We start from the raw sequence: 22,330 nt of genomic DNA on the forward strand, positions 1-22,330 counted from the left end.
AGACTCACTAGGGTAGAAGCCTCCTCCAGGCAGAAACTGAAGACACCTAAAAGCACTGGAGGCAAGTTTCTGCACTGTGCAGATGGGCCACACACCTCCGAGGCTGCCTGAGGGGTGAGGGACTTGGAGTCACCTGCCCTTAGAGCATGCACTGCAGCCCATACCAAGTGCTGGGAGTGTCACAGCACATCCCAGAGCTCTGACCTGCCTCATCAGGGCTTCTGCCTCATGCCAGGAAGGACCAGCAGGTGCTAAGCCTCCAGCCTTGGCTGCAAGCCCCGTGGGCACAATCCCATCCTTTCCTCACAACATAACAATTGCCCCCAGGGTGCTAAGGCTGTGAGTTTAAAGCCTGTGTTTACAGCAGAGGCTTCCAAACCAATGTTGCAGGGGAACACAGTGCATGTCTTTTTCCTTGGGGCTGCCCGAGGAATTTCTGAGCAACTACGTCTTCATCTTACTTTGTAATAGGAGCCTGTGATGCAAGAACAGAGCACAAAAATTTTCATGTAGCAAAGAAATTACAGGGTTAGTAACACATTTGGGAGCTAGAACACCAGCTACAATACCAGCTAGAGTCGGCAGTATTTTCCATATGTGTTTTAGTTCAAACGTAAATTGACAAAACACAATGTGAGGTAAATAACTTATCTCCATTCAACAGATGCAAACACACATACTGAAAGAGACTACATAATTTTATACAATCTCCCCAGCAAGGCAGTGCCACAGAAATGGAATATCACAAAACATTTCTGTACTTACACAACTGCTTTTACAATAACTGACTGTTGTTGAATTCAAAGGATCAGAACTAGAGTTGATCAAACAAAACCCCAAATTAATTAAATTTTTCTTTTTATTATTTTGGCCAGAAGGAGCAATTTGAAACAAAGTGACCATTTTAATTGAATTTAAAATTCTTCCTTGGGAAAAATAAATATGGCTGAAGCTGAACTGTTACTGCGAAACATTTGGATTTCAGCTAATACATTCCAGCTGATTAAGAGAGTGAGCCAAAAAAAGGATTGACTTTAAAACCAGGAGATTGGAATCAATGACTGCAAAAGTTTGCTCAGTTAAAATGGTAAGAAAAGGAACAGAAAGAAGCACAGAAAGCTCTGGCTTTGTATTGTCTTGACTTCTCCATAATTTGGCCCTCTCAATTTTTTTTCATTAAAAAAATACATTTGCTGTGTATACATGGATTGGTTTTGGTTTGGGGCTTTTTTTTTTTTGGTCTCAGTGTGTCTTCTACTTGTTTCTTGAACTTACCATGTAGCCTAGTGTCTTTTACATTTCTGGCAGTGAAATTTCTCTCAAAAAAAGGAAATATTTCTCCTTATCATTCCCAGGACAAACCAAAAAAATAATAGAGATAACTTTCTATGGGTCAAATGTAGAAAATCATATCTTTGACTATTGAATTCCTTGAAATCATTAACATAGTAATACAAAATATGTTTCTCATTTCTAATGGTCTAGTAGGCTACATTACGTTAGGAGCCTTTACACTAAATACAATGAAAATTTTGTGGTGGTACATAGAATGCTAGCTTCTCAAACTTATTTTGGTAGAAGTAAGCCACTTTTATACTCATTCATCAAAGATTTGTCTTTGCCTATTGTTAGTGTTTCAGAGTTGCTGTCCTCAGTTACTGCAGCTCTCCTACTGCAGCAGATGCTTAACCATGGGGGGGGGGGGGGGGGGGGGGGGGGGGAAGATTAGATCAGAAAGAGCAATAACCCCAAAAGAACTATGACAAAATCAGATGAATCAGTTTTTACAGGTTTAAATTTAAAGTCCAACAGGGTCATAAGAACTTAAATCTCATCAGAAGAGATTTTCAGTTAAGCTTCTAGGTCACTTCCACATTTAAAAGCTGCCTTACATTTGAATAAGGTTTTTCCCATCTTTGTGAAAAAAAGATTAATTCACTGTTTAACATTACAAACAGCAAGTGTAATTTATGATTGTAAGATGTAATGTATGTAAGATTATGAGTCTAATTTATAATCCAGCAGTTCACTCCCACCAGGTTCCACATCACCTTTGCCTAGGAGAGATTACCACTTAATGCTCTGACTCCAAAGGCTTCAGAGATGCTACTATGCTGGGGTGAAGAAGCTGCCTGTTTTCAGAATAATTTAGTTAATTTCATAGTTAATGATTATTATGAAAATTAAGAGTTGCCTTAATTTTGCTATGCAAGTTCAAATTATCTGTAGATTAAGTAATTTGCCATAATATCTGGTTGCAACATCGTTTTCATCAACCAGTGCTTAATTTCCCATGGGTACAGAGCACTACACATCCCTAGATGGTGCTGTTTCTGACTCGGAAATTAATTGCTGTATGTTGGCTGAAGGGCAGCGAAACTGTTCCAAACGTTTCATTGCAATCTCAGGATAAATGAAAGAAACCTCACCAACAACCTTAAAGCTTCTATAACCACAGTATTTCTTGTCTAGTTGTTTCTCACTCTGGTTAATAAGTAATGATAAATTATAAGATCTGCAAATTGCCCACCTATAACCAGGGCCACTTAGATTTGCATTCTTGACAGTCATGACTCCTTTGTTTCTAGACTTGCTTCCATTACTCGTTCATTTCAGGTAAAAATGAACACTAGAAGGTGTTCATGTTTAGATGGGTGAATGCAAAATAAATGTTGTTAACTCAGGCAACAGAACTCTATCAGAGTGAAAATAATAATATATTTATGCACGAAGCTGGGGAAAAGTCTCACATTTAGGGTTTCTTATGCCTTTCTTCCTCCTGAGGAGAGCAAGGTTTGATGAATTTTCCCTTTTCTGCCCATATCTAACCTACAGCTTTGTAAATATACACTTTAGGGACTGTTCCTAAGGGATTCTATGCTATAAGCCTGTACATATATAACCAGGAAGGGGCACTACTGTTATATGAATGGGGGCATGCCACTGTGAGTACACTGCATGGCACAGGATCACAGAAACCTGTAGCTGGGGGTAGGGAAGAAGATAAATCTAGCATCTCACCACAAGCAGATCCACCTTGCTCATGTATTGACTTGAAATTGACAGCTGGACATGTGAGTTTGAAAAAACAAAATTGAGGCAAGGACTGGAAAGAATAGTACCTCCCGATCTATGCAGATCACTTCATTGGGAGTAAGACTGTATAATAATTTCTATAATTTCAATTTATGTGTTCTAGACTTCCACATGCTGTCTGTAAAATTGGAGCCTTATTTATCAGTGTTTCTTTTTAATAGCAACCCCCTTCATTCCCCTGCAGTATAAAACCCCAGTATGTGGTAATTCAAAGAAAGTTCCAGCTTCCAGGCCATGAAGCTGCAGGTGCTTAGCCCCATTGTAATTTTAAAGCAGCTTAGTGAAAGTGGTGAGAGTCTCTCAGATTGAACTCTTATTTTCACCATTTTGGCTAAGTCTGCAAGGAACTACCTTAAGCTGAAACTGCTGTTTCAGGCTCCGGTCTGTCTTCACCCCAATAAATCACAATGATACTCAGGCCTGGTCTGGGAAATCCCAGTGGCACTGAAGTTATTAGCAGGGTCACAGTGTCACATAAAAGCTATATCCTTTTAGATCTCAGCTAGGCCAGGACATGGTGCTTCACAGACACAGCATGTTGGATGGTGACATTACCATGAATGGAGTCAGCTCAAATTTCTGCATGCTCAGTTGCATTCTGCTGTAGTCAATCCTCTTTGGCAAAACCTTGTTGTTTCACATTTCTTTGTGCTTTCTAGTAACCTGTGGACTCAAGAAATGTCACAACACCTCATATTTCTTTCCAAAGTTTCACCAAAGCCATGGGAGAAAAACACCATCAAAAGCAAATATAAAGCTGTCATTTTTCCTGAGATGGCTCTGATACAATCAGCTCAATCTTCATGGCAGGATGCAGGTACCAGAAATACAGCCCAATTCTACACCTCAGTGACTGAAGACTTCCTAATTCTCATGGTAATCTGGGTTTAAAATGTACTTCCCTGCACTTTTGCCACATTCTGTGAAGCTTCTTATGACTCAAGAAATGAGTCTGGGTTTTGATTCTGAGCTGTGCAGATGATTATTTATTTAATTGTCTTTCTCATATAGTTTTGTAAATTGGAACATATTCTATTCTGATGAAGTATTCAGTATGATACAATAAAGTGTGAAACAATATATCATATCTCAGGACCAACAGTAAAACTAAACATTTAATCAGAAAGAATTTTTTTTTTTTAAATGATATGGCTTTACCACAATGTGTGAAAGCCACCAGTTAGCAGGGCACAATAGTTGATTTTTTTTGTTTGGTTGGGTTGTTTTGGTTTTTTTCAAGATTATTCTGGAGACAAATACAGACACTTTGTCCCCTGAAGAGTAACACTGATTATGTTTTCATATATTAGAGATAGGGAAGTAATTCTTGCATGTTTTACTTCTTCAAAGTGAAGAAAATACGTATTTACCTACCTTTCTTCATTTCATAGGATAAGACCAAAAGGTTTAAGGATTTAAAGTGATCTAGTCTGGCTTCCTGTTGACCACAGTTTACCACTCTTCAGACATACCTTCCTCCTGATGTGCATTGCTTACAGCCAGGAAATAAGCATCAGTCCTCAGGATGCCTCTGGACAGACACAGTGGTTACCTGGCTATGAGCTAGCATGAAAAGATGAACCAAATTGTCAAGGTCCTTGTCAAGTTATGAAGAAAGGTCCTTTCCAAACAGGAAGCTAGCAGGCAGTTTGGTTTTGAGCAAGGCATTTATTTATCAGATGTGAGAAAGGACACTTTATAGAAGTAATAAAAGAAGCTAAAAGCAATGATCTAACCAGCTGGTGCTCCATTGCTGTTCATGGACATGAGAAAAGAATGAAAAAGTCAGACATAATATTCATTACTAGCACAGCTACGTAAATCGTGCTTAAAAATCCTCCACAAACTGCTCAATTTCTGTTTGTCCTAAAGCAAAACTGTGGTTGTGATGAGAATGTAGAGGGTAATGCTGAGCTAAGTGGTCTCCCTTGGGCCCGTGAAGGAAAAAAGTGAATGGAAAGACTTCATGTGAGTGTGAATTCAACAGTAGAGGAAGCCTCCATGGAAAGCCCAAGCCAGAATTTCTACCTAAATAGACAGGAAGTAGAAACTGGATGGAAGCTTGCCTCATAGAGAGGTATTAAGTGTGATTCTTAATGCCCTCTGAGACTTCATGCCCAGGACCTCTTCTAAGAGACCCACTGGATCAGTGACAGCCTCATGTCTTTGTTGCCGGGTGTTTGAACTCCTTACTATATACTTACTATACTTCATAGCACTCAGCAGTGGTACAGAAGTGCCCTTATTTTGTAGGCTGAGGCACAGAGGCATCAAATACTTTAGAACCACTGTACTGCAGAGCAATTTAAGTTGGAAGGGACCTCAGGTGGCTCTAGTCTAACTTCTGCTTAAAGCAGTGACAACCAGTTCAGTTTGCTCCAGGCCTGGATAAGTTTTGAGTATCTCCAAGGATAGACACCCCATAACTTCTCTGGGCTCCTACTCCAGGGTTTGATCACATCTTGGTAAAAAGAAATATTCTTTTTATCTACTGAGAATTTCTATTTTTGAAACTTGTGCCCATCCTCGATTTTGCTGTAGACCTTTCAGGAGAACATGGCTCCATGTGCTGGTTTTGCCTGGGGCAGAGTTAATTTTCTTCATGGAAGCTGGTATGGGGCTGTGTTTCAGATTTGTGCTGGAAACGTGCTGATAACACAGGGATGTTCAGTCACTGCTGAGCAGCGCTTACACAGAGTCAGGGCCTTTTCTGCCCCTCGCCCCCCCCCACCAGCGAGCGGGCTGGGGGTGCACAGGAACCTGGGAGGGGACACAGCCGGGACAGCTGACCCCAACTGACCAAGGGGGTAGTCCATACTGTGACATCATGCTCAGCAATAAAAGCTGGGGGAAAAAGAAAGAAGTGGGGGGGCATTCAGAGTGATGGTGTCATCTTCCCAACTAAACTACACACAGGATGGAGCCCTGCTGTCCTGGAGATGGCTGAACACCTGCCTGCTGATGGGAAGTAGTGAATTAATTCCTTATTTTGCTTTGCTTGTGTGCACAGCTTTTGCCTTACCTATTTAACTGTCTTTATTTCAACCTGTGAGTTTTTTCACTATTATCTTTCTGATTCTACCTTATTCCAATGGGGAGCTGGTGGGTGGGGGGAAATGAGCGTGTAATGTGTGTGGCTTAGTTGCTGGCTGCGGTTAAACCACAATACTCCGTTATCTCTACATCCATTCAACTGATAGCTGAAGACTCTCTTAAGATTCCCTCCTTCTCATTTTAGGTTGAACACACCCACCCAAAACCATACAGAAAATCTGTGGAATTACAGGAATTTGAATTCACACTTCTCCTGCCCCAGGCACCAGGCCACGCATCCTTTTTTAATGCTTCTTCAGTATAGTACAAAAACTATAGGGTGTGAAAAGAAACTAGGAGACGACAGTTTCAGAGCAAACAGAGGATGATGTGAAGAGCCACCATGTGTGATTGTGCTGTACAACTCCATGTCAGAGGATGCTGAAGATGGCAAAAGTTTACATGGATACAAGGAGAGGGGTAGGACAAGTTTGCAGAAGGTAAGTCTGTTGAGCGTTATGGAAAAGATATAATATACTTCCAGTCTAGGAACTGCAAACTGTTGGAGACGAGAAAAAGATGGAAAATACCACTCCTCTAGGAACTACCTTTTGGGCCTTTGCCAGAGGCAAGTTACTGGGCTGGATTGACTTTTCTTGTGATTCAGTACAGTCATCATTTTAAAACTTTAGGAGAAGAAGGAATATCCAAGATTGAAAATGTAATACAATGTAGCCATGGCAACAAGTGTGTAAGGGCAAGGAAGGTGTAATTTCTTACACTAATATGATTTTATCAACATTCAGATTTTAAATTCTAGGAAGGCCCAGAATCCTAGGTTCATTTGCATTATTCTTTTCTTCCTTTCTTCTACATGCTGCTGCTATGTGTTTTCACAATACCAAACTTTCTGTCTGGCAGGCCACAGTAATGACATATGTCTACATAAAGCAACATTTCCGTCATGCTTAACTCTAAGACTGGTCTTAACTCAGCAGTTTTTGCAGTTTGGTAGCTCTTCTGCTTCCTTTGAATGAACCCTACGAAGTGACATCAAAGATGAAAACAAACTTTGTCATTGATATGACAAACATCCAACAGCATCAGGTGTTCAAAGAGAAACCATTTTAGGCCATGAATTTTGGTGAGTAGCAAACCTAGAAAGGCAGTACTACACAGCAAATAACTCATGTTCAGGCACGATCCTGGTTTAATACCTGATACTCCAGTTACTTCTGAATAGGTGGTAAAAGCATTTGCATTTAATATATTTTACACATTCTAATATATTTCAGGGAAGTTATTATTGATGAATAAAGCTGTAAAAAGTGGGGAGCTGGCACGATCAATACCCTCTATCACAATATCATAGTACAAAGCTTATAAGGAGGCATCATAACTTAAACCAACGGATACTGCTGCCATAAAACCAGAGGCTTTTAGCATTATAAGCCCTTCTTCTTGTTTGCTCATAAGTTTTCACTTTGTTTTTTTTCAGCATCTCACCTATATCCACATATGATCACAGCTAGGACAAAGCTTTCTTGCTTTCTAATGTATTAGGATAATTCAATTTCAACGGGTTGATTAAAAAGGACAAAAGGCCTTTATTTCTCTTGTCTCCGCCCCCCTCCCCCCAGCTGAAATTCCCTCCCCCCCCCCCCCCCCCCCCGTCCCCCTGCCCCTCCAGGATAAACGGACAACTTCTACAATTTCTTTTTAAAAATTTCAAAACTTTACAGTTCAATGCAAATATTACACTAGTTACACTAGCAGAATTTTGGCTTAATTACTTGCAAAAATGAGTACAGTTCTTAGCAAAATGTTAGTATGTATCTTCAGAAGATCTACTACCATTTCTTTTTCTGAAGTGAAACATAAATTTGAATCAGTTTATGAAAAAAACCCCTATGGTTCTGATGAAACATAAGTTTCCTATAGAGGGATGTTTCCCAGAAAAATTCATGACCTCTCACATTTGTAACCAAATACTGTCTTTCTGCCAGAGGACAGAATTCCACTCTGATCAGGCAGCAAGTTTTGAAACAGCAAGCATCTTTTTCTTACCTATTCAGCTGTGACCTAGCAAAGCCAGCATAAGACTTCCGTGATTGAGAGAAGGTAGGGAGAAGGAGGAAGCAAACAATGTAATAAACTAGAGAACATTCCAATGACTACTAGAATAACTTCAGCAAATGTTCTGAAAACCACATGAAATTTCTTTGTTTTTTCCCCTGGCAGTTTCTCCTTGCCTATTTCCAGCCTGACGCATCTGGATCTTGCCTAAGCAAACACTTGCACCACTTCATCACAGGAGTTTTGTTAAGCTGATGCACCCTTCTTTCCCACATTTCTAGTCAGCCTTCATTCTGAAGAAGGGAGGAACATTAAATGAAACAGTCCAGCTAAATTAAAGCCAAAGCAAAATTAAATCTGGTCGCTTGAAGGCCACTGTAATGCTATTCAGTACATCCATGCAGCATTATTCGTGCTGAAACAGTAGGAGATACTGTTTCAAGAGGACCCAAACAAAATCAGTGGACATCTTGATGCAATATTATTTAACAAATGTTACGCAGCATGGCCTCTGTTCTCGGTCACCAACATTACAGGCAGCAACATTGCCCATGTAAAGAGCATTGTACACACAGACCCTGCTGGAGGTAAACACAGATGTGTTTTCTAGCATAAAAAGCCTGTATTCTCAGTGTCATTTCTCCCCAACATGAAATAAAAGACTTTAAATCAAAGGTTATATTTGGAACTTATTTCAGAACTCAACTGTGTGCTCAAAATGAAAGTCAGGTTCTTCACCTAAAATTGTCATGCACTGATAAAATCTTTATCACAGTAATTGAAAGATCCATTTATGGATCAGATTAAATTGCCCAAGATACTGTAGAATTCCAGGACAAAAAATGGACTTGCCTTTTTTTTTGCTGCTTCCCTGGCCAACCTCTTTAGACCCAGAAAATGGAAGGAAATGTCTTCTCTACACCAAATGATGCATCCTGTTTTCCCCAGGGGAAGAGCTGGCTCAGCCAGCTAGCCAGCTTTAGCATCTCTCACTTGTATAGCTTTCCTCACCTAGGGCTGGATCAAGGCATGGGGACAGCAATAAAGTAGATAGCTGTCTGAGTGACTGGCCCCTGGAGTTGTTTAATTACCTTCCAACATCAGATTTCTGGTAGCATCAAAAACAGAATTTCCTGCCCACACTGGTGAGGAACAAGGTTTGGAGTGGGATATGAAGTGAGAAAGGAATGCATTCAACCTGGAACTTTGGCACTGAATTCCCCTTCCCCATTCACCTCACTTCAAATTCCCTGATCCTCTAAGATGAAGCAGGGCCATAGTATCGGCATAACCTGGCACCATGCATCAATTTGCTTTGTTTCTGTCCCCATGATCTTGCTCTCTGGGCTGCCCACCTTTCTGTTGCATCTGCATTTCCTTTGTTTTTTGTTTTATTGCTATAGTTTTGAAAGTGATTAGAATTTATCTAGCAAAGATATTTAACAAGAAAAGGAACATTGAGCCTCTAGAGACAGATCAGCTGGTGGAAATCAGCCTAATTACACTAATTTAATTGAAACACTTACAATTTCACCTCTATGGAACATCTGGCCACATGGATTTAGACCAACAACATTCAGATGCTGACTGACCCTGGTACTGATTTTGTAAAACTGACAGTCCAGAGAGAACGGCTTTGGTTTGAGCTTTCACAAATTACGCCACCTGGATCCCCCTGTTCTTCATATTACTGATTTGCCTGGCTTCTTACCAAATCACTGTTTATTTGCAGTAATCTAATATAATGTTAATTGCTTATTCATTGAAATGCAGTTGGCATTTTCCCCCCTGTAGGGATTTGGCAAGGCATCACCCACATGTCGTTCCATCTTCAGTTGTCCATGTTTAATATGCCAGCTGCTTTCCTATAAGCCAATTCCAACCCACTCTGCATTCTTCCTTTTTTTGCTCTCCCTCTCTCTCTTGAAATTTAGGGGTAATTGTGTAGTTGGGTAATCTTAGAGGGCAATATATTGCCACATCCAAAGACAAGACAACAAGGATGGTAGTTTTCATTTATTGCCTGATCTAGAAGTGGCATAAAGTAGCATACTGCATAAAGTAGCATGTTGAGCAGGAGGAAAAAGAGAGTTTTAAGACAAAACCTTCATAACTGCAATGTGAGATTTTGCCAAAAAACCCCTAGTGGAACTATCTGGGCCCCACAGCTGTGGGGGGCGATGAAGGATCACAATTTATCAAAAGCTGCCGTAATTACAGCAGGACAAATCTTACAGAACATATGTCAGCAAATATTACAAAACTTTAATTTGTTTCTGAACACTTTGATTTCTTTGGATGAAAAGCAGTGTATAGAAATACTATTGTTAAGCGCAGTTTGCTTATATCTGGTGGAACTGGGGAGCCTAGAATTGGGATAAAGCCCAGTCTTGGTAAAACTCAATGAACAGTTGTGTGTTCCTAAAGATATCAACAGATAATGGTATGACCTTTGCCCTCAGCACACACTTCAGTGGGAGGTCAGTGACAACCAAACAGATGATTTGATTTTCCCCAGGTGCTCTGAGCAGCAAAAGAATCAGCAAGAGACTTTGTCCTAAATATTCTTGGGCACCATTGTAACCCCTTGACAACTGGAGGTCGGACAGAAAGGTTAGTTGCTTTGCTTTTGAATAATATTTCTAGACTCCTAAAAATGAAAGACTTGTGATTTGATTTAAAGAAGTAAATTAATTAATTAAATAAATAATGAGTTATTTCAAATTAGTCCATTGTTTTTTGAAGCAGAAAAATAGAAATGAGATGAAAATCCACAGGAAGAATATCCTTGAAACTAGTAATTGCAGGTTACATTCCAAAATGTGATGACAATTTGAAGGCTGAAGACAAAGTAGTTTCCCTTCACGGAACTCAGCACTTGGTTTTTGAAAGTCATGCTTTTAACCAGTCAAAAATCACTACCTGTTTTTGAAGATGTCCAGTGTGAATTGTGGTGTATTCAAGTAACCTCAAGTGATGTTTCTCACTTAGCTTTAATTGAGGCAATGTTTTCTCCATATGTGTCTCTACAAAAAGTTTACAAGAAAAGACAGTAATCAAAATAGAATGGAAAACAGAGGGCAGAAACACCTTGTCCACATCCCTCTTTAGTTTGAACCTGTTGCATTTAACTTCACAATGTCAAAGAAACTGAGAACAGAAACTTTCAAATCTTAAAATTTGTTCACAAAATATCAGAGAATTCAGGGATTGAACCCATAAAAATATAAGTTGATTTTAAAATGGAGTTTTAAATTGGATCATCTACTCTAACAATCTTTCTTTCCAAATACTTTTAACAGAATACTATAGATTTCTTGCTCCACTGGAAGACAGAGAACATAACAAAAAGAAAGACACAAGTTCTCTCTTCCTTCAGCCACAACTTGTAACTAATTAGAAACTATGTGGCTCACCCAGTCAGACATGTACCAAGATTATCGTGTCCTGGTGAACACTGAGGTACTGTGGGCACAAAGGCTCTTGGAGCTTCACATACATATTAAATCCCAGGGATATTTTTCTGTTCAGGACAATGTTAAGGCTAGGCTCTTTGGGTGCCAGTGTGTTTGTTTGATCTTACACCTCTTTGACCTACTCAGCTTTGCATAAAATGATAGCCTGTTTACCTCTCCAATATCCTCTGGGAGAGTAACATGAATTAGCTCTTTTTTCACACTTCTATTACTTACTTAGAAGTCAATCTGTAGAAGGTCGGGCTAGCCTTTTACGTTTATATAAGATACAGCACTGTGGGATCCACGTGTACTATATGAAAAGTACTTGTAATTGGCCATCAGTGCTTTCAAAGCAAGCTCATTTTTCAGACAAAATGACTTCATACAACTCATTAATGCCGTACTTTTCCATTACTTTACCTACTGTGCTGCAGCTTAGCAATTAGTTTGCAGTAGTTTATCTTTGTTCTCAGAAAGAAACAATTCTCTTCAAAGTGTTGCTCTTGCCTGTGGCATATGACAACAAGAAAACAGTACATGCAGTAACCCTCTGGTAACCATCTTTCTTATGATAATTCCAAGATTATGTTAAAAAAAGGGGAAGATAAATTACTATTAATATTGCACCTTCAAACATCTGGACTAATTAAATTCACAATGCTTTTGATTTTAAATGTTAATTTAGACAGAGCAACTTGGAGAAGTGAATATTTTCCAGCCTTCTAAACTCCTAACATCACCTCATCTCTTACAGTTTCAACGTGCCAGAGCTCTCTTTCTCCATCAGTATAATATGAAGGGACAGTGCATAAAACGTCCCAGGATAGGCTAGCCTAAAGGAGAACCTAAACCTATATCCTGCAGTGCAATGGGTTGGACTGTAGCTTCAAAGAGAAAACGCTTCCCCTGGAGGAATAAAGCAAAACTGGAGTTGGGTGAGCCTCAAAGGAATTGCGAGCTCACAAGTCATTGCTTACATTTGGATTTGGAATTGAAATTGGCTCTGGTGGCTCAGATCCTTAATGCAGACTGTGAACAGCACCAGCTACAGAGAGAAGGGGCTTGAGGGAAGAAGCCCCAAACAGGGGATCAAATTTTTGCAGAAATTAATGTGCATGATAGATACTATGATTGTAAACCTATTTATGTTTAATGTATTACTTATTTTTCTAATTTAATAAAATCTCTCTCCTGCCTTTTCATATGCCTTCTTGAATTATCCATTTTAGCTTTTACTTTCCCTTTGTCATTCTCCCACATCCCATTTTCTTATTTTTTTTAAAAAAAATCACTTTAAACATATCCTGCTTGGGAGGTCCCAGATCTCTGAAGGAAGTGAGGCCTGCCCCAAATCTTGAGTACTATTTCTCCCTTCTAGAGACAGACTAGAGAGAACAAAAGTTGAAAAACATGTTTTCCATCACTGTTACGTGTTCCACTAAAGACATTACCCAAGCAGTGCAGGGCAGAAACAATAGGGGACAAATAATCTGCTGACAAGAAAGTCTGTCTCATTGCTTTAACCCAATCTGGAAATCTTTTGTGGGTGATGGTGCTCAATGGAAGCTCCAGGCATGAGAAGCTTGTGATCCTGGGCCCTGTGCACCTGTCTATGTTACTTCTCTGAGGCTTAGGTATTTATCACTTCAAACACACAAACACACACACACACACGCATATTTTTTTTAAAAAGTCTCATATGAAGCTCTTCAATGAGTTTTTTTCCCAGTTGGACAAATTCCCCCAGTTTCTCCTAAATAATCTGCTTACTCCATGAAATTTTGGAAAATCAGTTCTTTCACTATTCCCTGAGTGGTATCAGTGACACCAGGCTACTAACCAAACATATTTATCCTACAGATTAAATTAAACCTTACAAAAAACTGTAAGAAAACTGGTAGTAGAAATAGACCTAACAAACAGTTCTAACTGGAAGAGCATGTCCATTCCATGACTCCTACAAAATCAACAGAACTAGTGTTAGAATAAAATAGGTTTCTTGTTTTCAATTATTCTAAAATTCAATCATTGTTTTGGAACAAACCCTGCAGTCATAACAATGCAGACAACAACAGTATATTTGAAGGGATAAAACAGCATAAGCTGTACCCAAGTAGTGAGTACATTCAGAGCTTACTAGCATGAGAATGCCAGCAATAAGTAGACATTTGGTATGGACAGATGTAAAAGATAGGTAATGCAAATCAGGAAAAAAATTAGGTTAGATCATGGAGTAAGCAGACATGAACTGTGGAACCTCATACTCATGAATCCAGCAAACAAACTGCAACCGAACATTGCTTTACCTCTGTATGAACAGCTCATTTACACACCAAAACTGCAGATGAAAGAAATAAATCTTTTGTAGCTCAGTCTGTTGCCAGCCTTGTCACATGTTTCACTTACAGGAGCCTCATGATGACACCAAACGCACATTGCTAAGTGGAGGCAAATGGCATAGTCACATAGTTATTTCGAGAACACCTGTAACACCTGTAGCAGCTCCAATACAAGCCCTCAATACAGATAAGGGTTATTCTGAACTGGTGAAAACACTGTCTGTGTAGTCTCAAGCCAAGCCATTGGGCAGGGGAGGCATAGTGTCTAGCTCTCAGCTGGTTGCTTGCATCACTACAACCCCCTCCAAAGCCTTCACTCCATCACTGGGTCAGTCAGCAATTTTTCTTTGTTCTGTCAGACTGCTTCTGCTGCTACACCCTCGTCTGTGCTTGGTAAAGGCAGCAGTGGGATCTGTAAAGCATTGCCAGCAGAAAGTCTGGTTTGTCTTTGTGGATGCATTACCACCTGAAGGAAGCGCTGAAGGTAGTGCTTTTCTGGAGTCTCATGCACTTTCTATCTACACTAAGCAGAGCAATCACAGCTTTCTCTGACTATGCATTTTGTAATGCCAAAATGGCCCTGAACAACATTCTCATCTCACTCCTCACCAATAACATACAAAATATCTCCTAAACAGTCTCCCTTTTGAGATTTACTTACATTAACTGTAGTAAAGGTACATACTTCAGCTTTGGGTTTCCACTTGCTTTAGTGGATCCTAGAGTTCCCACCAACATCTCTTTCAAGCTGCCCTGCCTTTCCAGTCATATCCTACTGCTATGTTGTATTTTGGGATAAATATGACTTCATTTATCCTATAAAGAGCAAAAAGAACAGAAAAAACTCTGTGCCAGATCATGTACGGAACAGAATTCTAGAGCTGAAAAACTGTAGACCCCCTACAATGAATCTTTGCAGTATGAGCAGCCACATTACAAGCATATGTACCTGTGGAACAGGGAGCTGGTGTCATGTCTTTCAGCAATGTTTGTAAAGCTAGGGCAGTTTCAGCTTTCTGAAAGAGTTTCCAGGAAACAAGTGAGGAAGGGATTAATATATCCTCTAAAGGCCGTGTGAAAAGTGTTAGATGAATTGAATTGGATTGAACCAATGGACTGCTTGTTCCAGTACCACTGGAAGATAGTGGCCACTGAAGATGGCCAAGAACAGAGGCTGAGCGTGTAAAATGGTAAAAATATAGGGATACGTCCTGTGCCAGGAACACTGCTTGTGCTTAAAAGGTACATCTGTCACTCACACTGGGTATAACTACTATCAAAACATATTACAACACCTACAGATAGTGACAGTGCATTTTGAACTTATTATAGGACAAGAAAACAAGAAACCTGAAGTAAAACAAAATAAGGAATTTGATGGATGTGTAGTTATTCACACCTAAAAGGCACCCCTCCCATCCCCTTTAATGTATTCAGATTTCAGAAAAAGTTTAATTTTCCTCATGAAAATTAAAACCATGAACCACTAGGACAAGATACGTAGAAGCTGACAAACAGCTTAATTAGAAGAAAGCAAAAAAAAAAAATGCCTTTTGTCAAAGAAATCTGTCTCCCATGGGGTTGATATAGGAAGGTGTTCAATAACTCCATAATGATCGAGGAAAACAGATCCAGGAAAGGACCTTCCCTGCTGGGCCGGCAGGCCCAGCACCCCCCTTCCCCCCAGAGCCCTGCAGCCCCTCCGGGTGCCGCAGCGGTGGGCGCTGGGCAGCACTCGCCAGCTTCTCTCAGCCGCCCCGTCCCTCACACCTTCCCTTGCTCCGGCAGGCTCCCCACGGCCACCATTCCTGTCAGGAAGTCACTGCTCCTGTGCAGGCTCCTTGGGCCTCAGTGGGGGAGGCTGTTGGAACTCACCGGGACCAGTATGGACCAGTCTAGGGCTGCCACTGGCCTCCCCAGGCAGCCCCTCCATGCTGCAGGAAATTCACCCCTTCACAGAGGTTTGATTCACCTCATGCAGTGGGGAAGGGGGAAACGGTGCAACAGGGTCACTATTACTTGTTTGGGGAAGAAGCTGAAATGTAGCCTTGCAACATAAATTGAGCAGGGTAACCCCAACTTTTTTATTCTGGTATTAACAAGTACAAAAATCATGAGCAATATGCAAATAAAATGTCATATCGCTGAAGCAGGGAATGGGGTCACATTATATTTAAACACCAGGAATGAGATGGCCTTGACGGCAGATGCAGCATACCTGCTTCTTAAATAAAGCAACATGCACAAATGGCTGAAAACATGATTCTTTGCTCTGTTTTTGGGGCCCAGTTTCCAATAAGACCTGAACAGCCTGACTAATACCGATGGTATTGATGTAGGCAAAACCAGAGCTGGAGGACGTGATGACAGAGGGGCTCTCAGAGTAGCCATCTTATAATAATGTGTGTGCAGTCATGTACATACAAGCTCTCGCTTAGGAGCGGTGATGTTTTCCTACTTATTTTTAAGCTTTGAGACTACACCGCCATTGAGAGCCCAGGAGCTTTTCCAGTCTGCCATGAGATGTGGGACTGAAGGCTGGCTCTGTCAAGCACACATACTTTTTCCCTACAGTTTCTAAAGGAAAACTGAGGTAATTCTGTTCACCTTCAAAATTTAGCCACTTTGGGAAGTTTATTTTGGAAGGAAATAAAATCAAAATCACTAACTTGTCACTAGCATTTCAAAAAGAAAGGGGTTTGTGTTCTGGGTGAATGATAGTATCTTGCATTTTAAGTATCCAAGTACCAAACTGGATAGTAAGTTTCAATGAACTAAGGAAACATTGGTCTAGTTTGCATGTCTTGCCTCTCTGGGTAGCTTTGCTTTGAAGGACAGTTTGATAGGGGGAAGAGGAGGAGGGCAAGGGAGAAAATAGTGACGACCCTGGAAACAGGGAGATATGTTGGACACCACTTTGTGCAGAAGCACTGTACTCCTGAGTATCGCTATCTTCCAATACCCTAGAGAGGCAAGGTCCAGTTGCAATCTTCTTCCAAGAATCTCTTCCAAACCCATCCCACTTCCTAGTGTAAAGTAACTTCCAGAGATTTTAAACTGTTTTATTGCCACCTAAAAAATGCCCCTTTCTGCCAGAATTCCTGGACAAGGGGAACCAACTGCTTACCAGCTCCACTAAAAGTCACTGAGCTGAACTGGAAATAGCCCCTCAAGGTTTAAGAAACTATTTCCAAAGATGGATTTCATCAGCTCCTGTGGTGAGGAGACTCTGCTGCATGGCTGAGCCATAGCACTCCTGTGCAGTCGTGGGTGTGTGGATGCTCCCATAGTGCTAGATGCAGAAGCCACACACACAGATGAAGCTTCTCCGCTCCCAGTTTGCACAGTGTAACATTGGTGGCAACTGAGTTGGCGCAAAATTAACCAATGTGGAAAATTCCTTCCCCATATTCTTACTTTGTTACTAGCATGAAGAGAGAGAAACCACACTTGTAAGCAAAACCCAGAGCAAATCTGTACATAAGCCATATAAACATTTATTATCTTTGCGGGATCACCTATTTTCAGAATTAATCTCACTACTGAAGCTCAGCTAGCATACAAGCTTTGGCTAATTATTTTCAGTTACTTAATTTAGCTTGGGTTAAATTTAAGGTTTGAAGAATAAAGGGAAGTACAATATAGACAAACCATAATTAAATGCTGTCATAGCTTCAGATGGGATTAATCCCTGATTTGAGTTAGCAATATTGAATTAATAGGAGGCCTATGAACACTCTCAAAACTTTAGTGGTGCTTTCTTCCTGTTGAACGTTCCCATTCTGCTTCCAAATGCCTCATCAAACACACCACATGAATTGAAACTTATGCAAAAATCAGGGGACCAAAATCAGCCCAAGATATGTGCTGTATCCCGCTCCCCACTAAGGTTTTAACACCTGGAAAAGACAGCTGCTGGAAACTGGTGTCACGTCCAATTGCTGCAGCAATGGTTAGAACATCCCAGCACAGAGGGGAAATGGACTCAGAAACCTGAAAACTGGGCTGTGAGAAACTTGGAGAGGAACAGTTTCTTTGTGTGGTTTTGCCCTATGTAACTGGGAATAGAGCTGCTAAGTGTCCCTTAATAGTTTTAATAGGTTTAAAACAGTAATAGAAAAGTGAAAGCTTAATCATCCCTAAAATGACATTATTTTTCCTCAAAGAGGCAAGTCCTGCAAAAGATCTGAAGGTGCCCAGAAGATGTATTGCAGTACTATCAAGTATTCTCAGTACTTTGTATGTCACAATATATCTTCACAGCCTCTGGCCATGGCTAAAAGCTGTCTTTCCCAGAGGGACCAGACATGTCTGCTTGTAATCAGTTCCTCTTTGCAATGCATTATTCTTCAGGAAATTTGGTGGGGAATAAATTTTCTGTCCCACAATTTCAATATGACACAGCAATGACATGTAGAAAGTTCTGCCTCAGTTTCAGAGGATGGTGAAATCATCTATCACAGGGAAGTGAATTGATTAGGTCCCAAATCAGTGTCACACAATACTGCCTATGAACAAAAGTATTCCAGTCTATTTCAGGAATTACTCTCTTTTGCAAACCCATGAGACTGTATTGCAAGGTATCTGTAGGGCTTTGAGACACTGTGACCTTTGCCTGGTAGGGTAATTCTAGGACTTTCTAATTATCTTGAAATTGAAATTACTTCTCAAAGTAGATTCAACATAAGTAAGCAAGTAATTACAAAGTTGTAGTGATGTCAGAAGTAGCCTGTTTCTCTACAGTGTTTTGTTTCCCTTCTTTGTAATAACATTGCAAGTTTCAGTCTTCGCTTCGCTGAAGCCTTCATTTGCTTAACCCAGTTATTAGGAAATAATATTGAAAATCTTGTCTTTGAATAAAAATAACTTCTGTCAAAAATTTCAGTGTGAGGACTAATAAGCTAAGAAGTTAGCTGAGTACCTCCCTGCTAGCTTACAGAGTTGGTACTGTACTAGATATATCAGGAAGGTTTTCTCACACCGAGCTCATCCTGTGTGCGACTAGGCAGGATGCAGATTTAGGTAACCCCATCTTCTTGTACTGTGGAAATACATAGGGCCGACAGACCTCAAATCAACATCAGTGGAAAGTCAGAAAGAGGAAATAAAGGTTTTGTGTCACACAAGCAGTATAGCAATGAACAGTGATCAAGGCTGAAATGAGATAGTTCCTTTACAGCTGCTTTGAAGAAAGGCAGACCTAGAAATGCTAAGGAACTGACTGGGAAAGTCCAAAGTCCGCCTGCCAGTAATGTAAAAAAGCACTGAGCTGGACCAAGCATCTTCCAATGAGTTATTTTACAGCACGCTGCCTGTCTCTGACAGTATTTCTCTGCTACCATGGCTGTGTTTTCATATAGGTATAGCTGAATGAACTTTCAACATATTAACTCATCTCAAATTAGCAGCTTAAAGGCAAGAACAGAAAGTTAGTAATGGGTAATTTACCCTGTATCTCAGGATATCTTAGTTGCATGGTTAATTTTATTTGTGCAGAGAATGGATTTCATAAGTCCTACTGAGAGCCAGGTTTTAAAGTGGCAGTTTCAACTTTTGTGATTTTATCACAGGTCTCTGCAGTTTTATTCTCCCTCAGGCCTCAGCTGCTGGTTTAAACCAGGAAAATCTTCAGTTTTATTTTGAAGCAGACATAGCCCTCAGTTGATGGGAAGAGGCACTGCTGCAAAAGCTCTGCTGGCAGCACTGAAGACTGGGGCTGAGCCCTGTAAGGAGTCCAGGTCGCTGCCCTTCATTCCAATCTCTCCAATGCTGCTTATGTTTGAAACAACATGGCCTGCATTAACTTCTGCAGCTACATTTTTTTGTCATGGATTCCCACAATTCTTCTACCTTGGTTTGCCAAGCGATGCTGAAAGTGAAAGTTTAGCTCTAGCAGTTCAAGAGTTGTGACCTCAGACTACATAATTTAACACTGTTATTAATTTTTGAAAGGCAGAGAAATCCATTTCTTTATTTCTTTGCAACAGATTATTCTTTCAGCCATTATCCACCAGTTTGCTAAGCTGGAAAGAAAGCACTGAAAACCCAAAGAAAATGTAAATGTTATATCAACATGGCATTAAGTTTCTTGAAGTTCTTAATTATATCAAATAATTAAAGTTCTCTTGCTCTTCTCTTGTACTTTCCATCAGTAAAACTAAAGGACTTTATAAAGGAGATCAGTTTCATTATCTTCTCTTTGAACGAGGGAAAATGAAGGCTTAGGGAGGAGAAATTTTTCAATACAAGGTCAGTGGCAGGGACTGGATTTTTCACAACAAAATCACTTCCACAATATATTGAATAGTTGATAAAAAGCTCAACATGACCCAGCAATGTGTATTTGCAGCCCAGAAAGCCAACCATATCCTGGGCTGCATCAAGAAGTGTGACAAGCAGGTCAAGGGAGGTGATTCTCCTCCTACTCCATTCTTGTGAGACCCCAGCTGGAGTACTACACTCAGTTCTGAGGCCCCCAACATAAGAAAGACATGGACCTGTTGGAATGAGTCCAGAGGAGGGCCACGAAGATGATCAAAGGAATGGAGCACCTCTCCTGTGAAGGCAGGCTGAGAGAGTTGGGGTTGTTCAGCCTCAAGAAGAGAAAGTCCCGGGGACATCTTACAGCTGCCTTCTAGTACCAAAAGGGGGCCTACAGGAAGGCTGGAGAGGGATGTTTTACAAGGGCAAGTGGTGATAGGAGAAGGGGTAATGGCTTTAAATTGAAAGAGGGCAGATTTAGATTACATACAAGGAAGAAATTCTTCACTCTGAGGGTGGTGAGACACCGGAACAGGCTGCCCAGAGAAGCCGTGGATGTCCCATCCCGGGAAGTATTCAAGCTCAAGTTGGATGGGCCTTTGAGCAACCTGGTCTAGTGGAAGGTGTCCTTGCCCATGGCAGGGGGGTTTGACATGGATGATCTTTCAGGTCCTTTCCAATGCAAACCATTCTACGATTCTGTGATTCTATGATATTTTTCCAAAATTGTACAATATTCACAAAACCATACACACACACATATATATATACGTAACATTTCAGGACACTGTGGAATTTGATTACTCCTTTTATTTCTTTTGCATATTTTATTAAGGCAACCAGGCTGGGTCTTCGTAGTATCAAACTGGCACACATGAGAAATGGTTTTAAATTTCATTTTGTTCATTGGTTTCTGGTAAATCCTAAAGAAATGACTTTTTCATAGTTTAAAAGCATGGTTTCCCTGGCTGTTAAATTGGGCCTGAACTAATCTTCACGTACATGTGAAAAAATTTAGAGATTTCCTGAAAAAAAAGCCAAATGAAAGTTAAGATATGCTCTTTAATGCTTGCTCCATATTGACAACTCTTAATATTTCCAGGAAATCATACCTATAAAACATTAAATAAGGCATTTTAAATCAACCAAGAAACGGCTGCTATATCATGCTCGTACTTCTGCTTTGTAAATTCTTTTCCAGTAGATGTGTATGCATCCAGGATTACCACTGGAGCTGTTATCACACTGTATAGAAGGTCATAGCTCACAGTATGCAAAAGTAGTAAGATATTTATTACTAGAAGAAATATGTTTTATGCATCCATCCATAGAACGATGAGATAATTTTTGGACACTTTGCTAGGAGGAGCAGTAGTTTTCCTTCTCTAAAATCACATTTCTGTAAGGTAATCTTCAGAAAAACTTACCACTTTAGACAACATACATAAAAGGAGATTATTGAACTGAATCAGATGCTGCTCTGGGAATTGCACATGGGTTCTTTCTTAGATTCACCATATACCACTTCTGTGTCCTTCAGAGATTCCTTTGATGTTCTTTGCTTCTCACTTCCATTCATCCTGCCTCCTGCTTACATGCAAAAGCTCTCTATGATCAGGACTGTCTCACCTAGCTTTGTAGAATAGATGTCTCAAGCTGGTCTGGGTCCTCCTAAAATGAAATCTACTGCACTGCAGGTAACCACAGATAAGATATCTGGAGAATTCACAGTATGCATTGTCATATGTACAGCAGTGCAAGGTGGTGAAAAACAAGGCAGAGCAGGATGGAAAAAGTTGGTATTTTCCCACAGATACTGACGTGTGTTAATGCATGTACTGCTTTTATCTTTCAGAGGTGTTTCTATATGCAAAATTCTTTCCCTTATAGATAAGCAAACGAGAAGGGGTAAATAGTATTGAGAAATGTTCTTTCAGTGCACACATTCAGCTACAGCAGCATAATCTTGTTCTGAAGCCTTGGGGTCCAATAAGCCTGGCGGTATTATAAGAGAGTATTTCTGGCTGGTCAGTTCTCACCAGCTCAGGGGAAATGCTAGAGCCTAAA

General features: G+C 40.3%; 1 long non-coding RNA gene across 1 annotated transcript in view; it reads left to right on the forward strand.

Annotated features, from left to right (window-relative positions):
• The first annotated feature begins 2,000 nt into the window (after positions 1 to 2,000).
• The window catches only part of LOC308056682, a 430,099-nt gene continuing 409,769 nt past the window's right edge, over positions 2,001 to 22,330 (forward strand). The window contains exon 1 of the long non-coding RNA XR_013924915.1: positions 2,001 to 7,126. This is a non-coding gene — a long non-coding RNA (uncharacterized lncRNA). The remainder of the gene's footprint in view (positions 7,127 to 22,330) is intronic.

This window comes from Falco punctatus (assembly GCF_963210335.1).
Source record: "Falco punctatus genome assembly, chromosome: Z".
NCBI lineage: Eukaryota > Metazoa > Chordata > Aves > Falconiformes > Falconidae > Falco > Falco punctatus.